This window comes from Microtus pennsylvanicus, chromosome 2 (genome assembly GCF_037038515.1).
Source record: "Microtus pennsylvanicus isolate mMicPen1 chromosome 2, mMicPen1.hap1, whole genome shotgun sequence".
In the NCBI taxonomy this organism is placed as follows: Eukaryota; Metazoa; Chordata; class Mammalia; order Rodentia; family Cricetidae; genus Microtus; species Microtus pennsylvanicus.
The window spans coordinates 26,794,357-26,802,308 of record NC_134580.1 but is presented as its reverse complement, the minus strand read 5'-3'; the positions used below and the strand labels follow the sequence as shown (position 1 = coordinate 26,802,308).

Here is a 7,952-nt window from a genome sequence, read left to right as displayed (position 1 = left end):
ATTTTGTTGATTTCAGCCCTCAGTTTGATTATTTCCAGTCTTCTCCTCCTCCTAGGTGAGTCTGCTTCTTTTTTTCAAGAGCTTTCAGGTGGGCTGTTAAGTCTCCAATGTGTGCTTTCTCTGTTTTCTTTAAGTGGGCACTTAGTGCTATGAACTTTCCTCTTAGGACTGCTTTCATAGTGTCCCATAAGTTTGTGTATGTTGTCCCTTTATTTTCATTGAATTCCAGGAAGACTTTAATTTCTTTCTTTATTTCTTCCTTAATCCAGGTATGGTACAGTAGTTGACTGTTCAGTTTCCATGAGTGTGTAGGCTTTCTGGGGGTAGCACTGTTGTTGAATTCTAACTTTAATTCATGGTGATCTGAAAAGACACAGGTGGTTACTAATATTTTTTTGTAACTGTGGATGTTTGCTTTGTTACCGACTATGTGGTCAATTTTCGAGAAGGTTCCAAGAGCTGCAGAGAAGAAGGTATATTCTTTCCTATTTGGGTGGAATGTTCTATAGATGTCTGTTAAGTCCATTTGCTTCATTACCTCCATTAATTCTCTAATTTCTCTGTTAGGTTTCTGTCTGATTGACCTGTCCATTGGTGAGAGAGGAGTGTTGAAGTCTCCTACTATTAGTGTGTGCAGTTTGATGGCTGCCTTGAGTTTTAGCAATGTTTCTTTTATGTACGTGGGTGCTTTTATATTAGGGGCATAGATGTTCAGGATTGAGACTTCATCCTGATAAACTGTTCCTGTTATGAGTATATAATGCCCCTCTCTATCTCTTCTGATTGATTTAAGTTTGAAGTCAACTTTGTTAGAGATTAGTATGGCCACACCTGCTTGTTTCTTAGGTACATTTGCTTGATAAGCCTTTTCCCAGCCCTTTACTCTGAGTAGGTGCCTGTCTTTGTGGTTGAGGTGTGTTGTAAACAGCAGAATGTTGGATCCTGTTTTCTTATCCAATCTCTTAGCCTGTGCCTTTTTATGGTGAGTTGAGTCCATTGACATTAAGTGATATTAACGACCAGTGGTTGTTAACTCCGGTCACTTTTTTAGTCATAGAGTTTGTGTGTTTCCCTTTCTTTGAGTTGTGCTGGTGAAGGGTCTCTAGATGTCTGAATTATTGTGGTCATTGTTGGACTCCTTGGTTAGTGATTTTCCTTCTATTACTTTCTGTAAGGCTTGATTTGTGGCTGCGTATTGTTTAAATTTGTTTTTATCCTTGAAAATTTTATATTCTTCTTTTATAGTGAATGAAAGCTTGGCTGAGTATAGTAGTCTGGGCTTGCATCCATGGTCTCTCAGTTTCTGCAGTACATCTATCCAGGACCTTCTGGCTTTCATGGTTTCCATAGAGAAGTCAGGTGTAAGTCTGATAGGTTTACCTTAATAAGTGACTTGGCCTTTTTCCTTTGCAGCTCTTAAAATTCTTTCCTTATTCTGTATGCTTTGTGTTTTGATTATTATATGGCAAGGGATGTTTTTTTTCATCCAGCCTTTTAGGTGTTCTGTGTGCTTCATGAACCTTCATAGATATATCTTTCTTTAGGTTGGGAAAGTTTTCTTCTATAATTTTATTAAATATATTTTCTGGACCATTGAGCTGCACTTCTCCTTCTTCTATTCCTATTATTCTTAGGTTTGGTCTTTTTATTGTGTCCCAGATTTCCTGAATGTTTTGTGATGAGAGTTTGTTGGACTTGCTGTTTTCTTTGATCAGTGCATTCATTTTTTCTATGGTATCTTCAGACTCTGAGATTCTTTCTTCTAACTCTTGTATTCTGTTGGTTATGCTTGTTTCTGTAGACTCTGTTTGTTTACTTAAATTTTCCATGTTTAGCCGGCCCTCTGTTTGTGTTTTCTTCTTTGCCTCCATTTCAGTTTTCAAGTCTTGAACTGTTTCCATTATCTGTTTGATTGTTTTTCCTTGGTTTTCTAGGGTATCATTCACTGATTTATTCAATTCTTCAAACTTTCTGTTACATTTCTCATCCATTTCTATAACGGCGTTCTTTACCTGCTGTTTAAGGGCGTCAATCACTTTCATAAAGTCAATCTTTTCTACTTCTTCTTGATTAAGGTGTTCATGTCCTCCTGTTGTGAGGTTGCTGGTTTCTGGTGGTTTAATGTTGCTTTTCAGATTGTTGGGTGAATTCTTGCATTGGCGTCTGCCCATCTCTTCTTCCAAATGCTCCCTTATGGATCTTCTTTTACCGGATCAGGTCTCCTTGCCTACTGATGTACCTTCCCAGTGATGGCTCTCCTGGTGCCGAGATCAGATCTCCATGCCCAATGATGGCTCTCCCCAATGCTGGCTCTCCTGGCACCCAGATCAGGTCTCTGTGCTGGTTGGGTAGCTCGTAAATAAAGCGCCTACCTTGCTTGGTGCAGGCAGGCTATAGAAACAAAGGAACTCCCGCCTGCTTCGGTGCCCTGAGGATTGCTGGTACTGGGTTTGAAAGCATGAAGGATTCATGGAGAGCAGCTGAGGCTTGGCACTGAGAGAGACCCGAAGAGATCATTTGTGAAGGTTCAGCCTCAGTGACAGTTGCAGCCCAGAACTGAAGGGGTCATGCAGAGAAGTTGAGGCTTGGCACCTTGAGGAGAGCACAGGAACAGCTGTGAAAGTGTAACCCAGTTTCAGCAGAAGACCTCAGTGTTTTAGAAATATCAATACCATAGGGGTGACTGCCAAGGACAGCAGCAGCTATGGAGTGGAACCAGAGCTAGGAGACAAACTGTGGTGCTGAAGAGGAGAGAGCTGGAGAAGTGACCCAAGCTCTTTGGAGGAGCCCAGAAGATCATGACTGACTCCCAGACATTAGACAATCCATATTTACACTCTTGGTTTTGCTTTGATATGATTGTGATTGTGCCCTGGTTTCTCCCTCTGGAAATAATAAAGTATTTAACTTAATTGTATTTTTTTTGTAAGAGCCCACAATTTGAGAGACTTTGAACTTTTTTTAGACAGGGTTTCTCTGTGTAATAGCCCTAACTGTTCTGGAACTAGCTCTTGTAGATCAGGCTAGCCTCAAACTACCAGAGATCTGCTTGCCTCTGCCTCCTGAGTGCTGGGATTCAAAGTGTGTGACACCACCACCCAGTGAGACTTTGAACTTTTAAGGAGATTTTGAATTTTGAAAGTGAGTCAATATTTTATCTTATGTATTTTTTCTATTTTTTAATTAAAAACTTTTATTAAGCTATCCCTTTTCATCCACTCCCCTCTCTTCCTCCCCTCTCCCCTTCTGCCTTCTTCCATGACCCCCACACTCCCAATTTGCTCAGGAGATCTTGTCTTTTTCACCTTCCTATGTAGATCCATCTCTGCTCTGGGACAGTGGTCTTATACCCTGTCACTTGTATTGTTTTAATAAAATGCTGATTGACCAGTAGATAGGAGGGAAGTATAGGTGGGATGATGAGAACAGGAGAATTCTGGGAAGAAAAAAGATTGAGTCTGCAGTCATCATCCAGACGCAGAGGAAGCAAGATGAGAATGTCTCATTGATAAAAGGTACCAAACCACGTGGCTGACACAGACAAGAATTATGGGTTAATGTAGAATGTAATAATTAATAAGAAGCCTGAGCTAATAGCCCAACCAGTTTATGATAATGTAGACTTCTGTGTGTTTCTTTGGGACAGAATGGCTGTGGGACCGGGTGGGACAGAAACCTCTGTCAGCAAATCTCTCTTAGGGTCCTCTTTGTTGTCTAGGTTCTCTGGGGGTGTGAACTCTAGGCTGGTTTTTCTTTGCTTTATGTTTAAAGGCTACTTATGAGTGAATATATATTATATTTATCTTTCTGGATCCGGGTTACCTCACTCAATATGGCTTTTTCTATATCTATCCATTTGTCTGCAAATTTAAAAATGTCATTATTTTTTTACCGTTGTGTAGTACACCATTGCGTAAATGTACCACATTTTCTTTATCCATTCTTTGGTTGAGAGGCATTTAGTTGTTTCCAGGTTCTGGCTATGACAAATAATGCTGCTATGAACATAGTTAAGCATATGTCCTTGTTGTATGATTGAGCATCTTTTGGATATATACCCAAAAGTGGTATTGCTGGATCTTGAGGTAGATTGTTTCTTAATTTTCTGAAAAATCACCATACTGATTTCCAAAGTGGCTACACAAATTTGCACTCCCACCAGCAATGGAGGAGTGTTCCCCTTACCCCACATTCTGTACAGCATAAGTTGACATCAGTATTTTTAAGCTTGGCCATTCTTACAGGTGTAAGGTGGAATCTCAGAGTTGTTTTGATTTTCATTTCTCTGATGGCTAAGAATGTTGAGAATTTCCTTAAGTGTTTTTCAGCTATTTTAGATTCATCTGTTGAGAGTTCTCTGTTAAGGTCTGTACCCCATTTTATTGGGTTATTTGTTCTTTTGTTGACCAATTTCTTGAATTCTTTGTATATTTTAGAGATCAGACCCTCTGCCTGATGTGGGGTTTGTGAAGACCTTTTCCCAATCTGTAGGCTTCCCTTTTGTCTTGTTGATCATGTCCTTTGCTTTAGAGAAGCTTCTCAGTTTCAGGAAGTCCCATTTACTAATTGTGTCTCTCAGTGGCTGTGCTACTGGGGTTAATATTTAGGAAGTGATCTCCTGTACCAATGCATTCAAGTGTACTTTCTACTTTTTCTTCTATAAGGTTCAGTGTGGTTGGTTTTATGTTGAGGTCTTTGATCCATTTGGACTTGAATTTTATGCAATGTGATAGATTTGGATCTATTTGCATTCTTCTGCATGTTGATATCCAGTTACGCCAGCACCATTTGTTGAATATACTTTCTTTTTTTCCATTTTATATTTTTAACATCTTTGTCAAAAATCAGGTGTTCATAGGTGTGTGGATTAATAACTGGGTCTTTGATTCAGTTCCTTTGGTCTTCCTGTCTGTTTTTATGTCAGTACCAAGCTGTTTTTATTGCTGTAGTTCTATACTAGAATTTAAAGCCCAGAATTGTGATGCATCCAGAAGTTCTTTTGTTTTACAGGCTATCCTGGGTTTTCTGTTTTTCTATATGTAGTTGAGTATTATTCTTTTGAGGTCTGTGAAGAATTTTGATCTGTAGATTGCTTTTGGTAAGATTGACATTTGACATTTTTACTATGTTAATTATACCTACTCAAGAGCATGGGAGATCTTTCCATTTTCTTGTGTCTTCTTCAATTTCTTTCTTCAAAGTTTTAAAGTTCTTGTCACACAAGTAATTTACTTGTTTGATTAGCATTACCCTAAGATATTTTAAGCTATTGTGAAGGGTGATGGAGATTCAATATTTTAAAGGAAGCTTTTTTTTTGATAAAGGATTTCTCTGTGTTAGAGCTATGACTGTCCTGGGACTTACTCTGTAGACCAGGCTTGTCTCAAATTCACAGAGATTTTCCTGCTTCTGTCTCCTGAGTGCTGGATTTAATGGTGTGCACAACCATCCCCATCTGAACTTTTAATGTGTTTGAATTTGTAAAGACTATGTGACTTTTAAAGTTATTTAGTTTTTGTGTGAGATCTTGCTTGGGAATGAATGAGGAAGGAAAGGTTGTGGCTTAACTGTGGTGTGTTTGTGTGTCAAGTTGACAAGAGTCCAAATGGGGTGGAATAATATCTTACCTTGGTCTAGGTCCTTAACTGTCACTATTCTTAGCATCTTGGGTAGCCTGGAATTTCTGAATTCACTATTGCTATTCACCGCAGAGAAGTTTTTCTGATTAAGGCTGAGTAATACTCCATTATGTGAATACACCACATTTTCTTTCTTCATTCTTCTGTTAAGGGATATCTAGATTGTTCCCAATTTCTGACTGTTATGAATAGAGTAGCAATGAACTTGGCTGAGCAAGTGTATCTGTGGTAGGATGAAGCATCCTTTGGCTATATGCCAAAGAGTAGTATAGTTGGATCTTGGAGCAGATTAATTCCCATCTTCCTAAGCAACTGCCACACTGATTTCCATAGTGACTTACAAGTTTGCACTCCCAGAAGCAATGGATGAGTATTACTTTACTCCACATTCTCACCAGCATAAATTGTCATTTGTGTTATTAATCTTAGCCATTCTGATGGGTATAAGATGAAGTCTCAAAGTAGTTCCTCTTTGTATTTCCCTAATGACTAAGGATGTTGAACATTTCTTTAAATGTTTCTCAGACATTTGAGTTTCCTGTATTGAGAATCCTCTGCTTAGATCTATTCCCCACTTTTTTTTCTAGTCTCTTAAAGATTTATTTATAATGTATACCGTGTTCTGCCTGCATGTATGCCTGCATACCAGAAGAGGGCACCAGATCTCTTTATAAATGGTTGTGAGCTACCATGTCATTGCTGGGAATTGAACTCAGGACCTCTTGCCATTGCTCGTAACCTGTGAACCATCTCTCCAGCCCTGCTTCCATTTTTAATTGGGTTATTTAGTTTCTTGATATTTATTTTCTTGATTCTTTATATATTTATATTAGTCCTCTAATATTAGGGATATTAGTCCTCTATCAGATATGTAGTTGGTAAAAACCTTTTTCTAAATGTAGGCTTCACTTTGTCTGAATGATAGTGTCCTTTGCCTTACAGAAGCTTTTCAGTTTCATGAGGTTGCATTTATTAATTATTGATCTTACTGCCTGTGCTGTCAGTGAAGTCAGAAAGTCCTTTCCTGTGCCAATGAGTTCAAAGGTTATTTCCCACTGTCAGGTTCAGTGTATGTTGTTTTATGTTGAGGTCTTTGATGAATTTGAAGTTGAGTTTTGTGCGGGGTGGTATGCATCTATTTAGATTCTTCTACATGCAGCCATTTCAGCCCTTAAACATCAAACATATAGCTACAAGAATTGGAGTTTGCCCTGCTGGGTTTTGATCTTGCTTTGGTTCAATGATTACTTACTATGCCCCAAATTCCTTTGGGATGGTTATTTATATTCTACGATATTATATGCTGAAACTATCTAATATGCTTTTAATGGCACAGTGAGTTACAGTTAAGAGATTACCTTGAGAGCTCAGGTCCCTGACTAGGGCCACATCCCGCCTTTCACCGTCCTCTAGTCCCCGCGTGCAATCCCTCCGCCACAATGCCGATGTTCACCGTGAACACCAACGTTCCCCGCGCCTCAGTGCCAGAGGGGCTTCTCTCCAAGCTCACCCAGCAGCTGGCGCAGGCCACCGACAAGCCGGCACAGTACATCGCAGTGCACATGGTCCCGGACCAGCTAATAACTTTTAGCGGCTGTAGCGACCCCTGCGCCCTATGCAGTCTGCACAGCATCTGCAAGATCGGCGGCGCGCAGAACCTCACCTACAGCAAGTTGCTGTGCGGCCTGCTGGCTGATCGCCTGCACATCAGCCCTGACCGGATCTACATCAACTATTACGACATGAGCGCAGCCAACGTGGGCTGGAACGGTTCCACCTTCGCCTGAGTGCTGGCCTAATAACTTACCTGCACCGCTGTTCTTGGAGCCTTGCTGCACGCAGCGTTCTGTTTTCGTCCACACGTTAGCAATGCTCACCCTCCGACCAGGAGAAATAAGTGGTTTAGAGAAAGAGAGAAAGAGAGAGAGAGAGAGAGAGAGAGAGAGAGAGAGAGAGAGAGAGAGAGGGAGGGAGGGAGGGAGGGAGGGAGGGAGGGAGGGAGGGAGGGAGGGAGGGAGGGAGAGATTACCTTGACTCTCAGAAACGACTTTGGACTTTTAAAGTGTGTTTAGACTGAAAAACAAAATGCATTTTGCATCATGATATGACCATGAGCCTTTAGGACAAGGAAAGGGAATGTGGTGGTTTGAATGAGAATGGTCCCCCATGGTCTCATATATTTTAATGCTTGATGTCTTAGTGTTTCTATTGCTGCAATAAAACATCATGACCAAAGCAACTTGCTGAGTAAAACATTTATTGCAGCTTACACTTCCAGGTTACAGTCCATCACTGAGGAGAAATCAGAGCAGG

At 40.3% G+C, this 7,952-nt stretch overlaps 1 pseudogene; it reads left to right on the top strand.

The window, feature by feature from the left end:
* Positions 1-7,009: 7,009 nt before the first annotated feature.
* Positions 7,010-7,492, top strand: LOC142844738 (macrophage migration inhibitory factor pseudogene; annotated as a pseudogene).
* Positions 7,493-7,952: the final 460 nt, after the last annotated feature.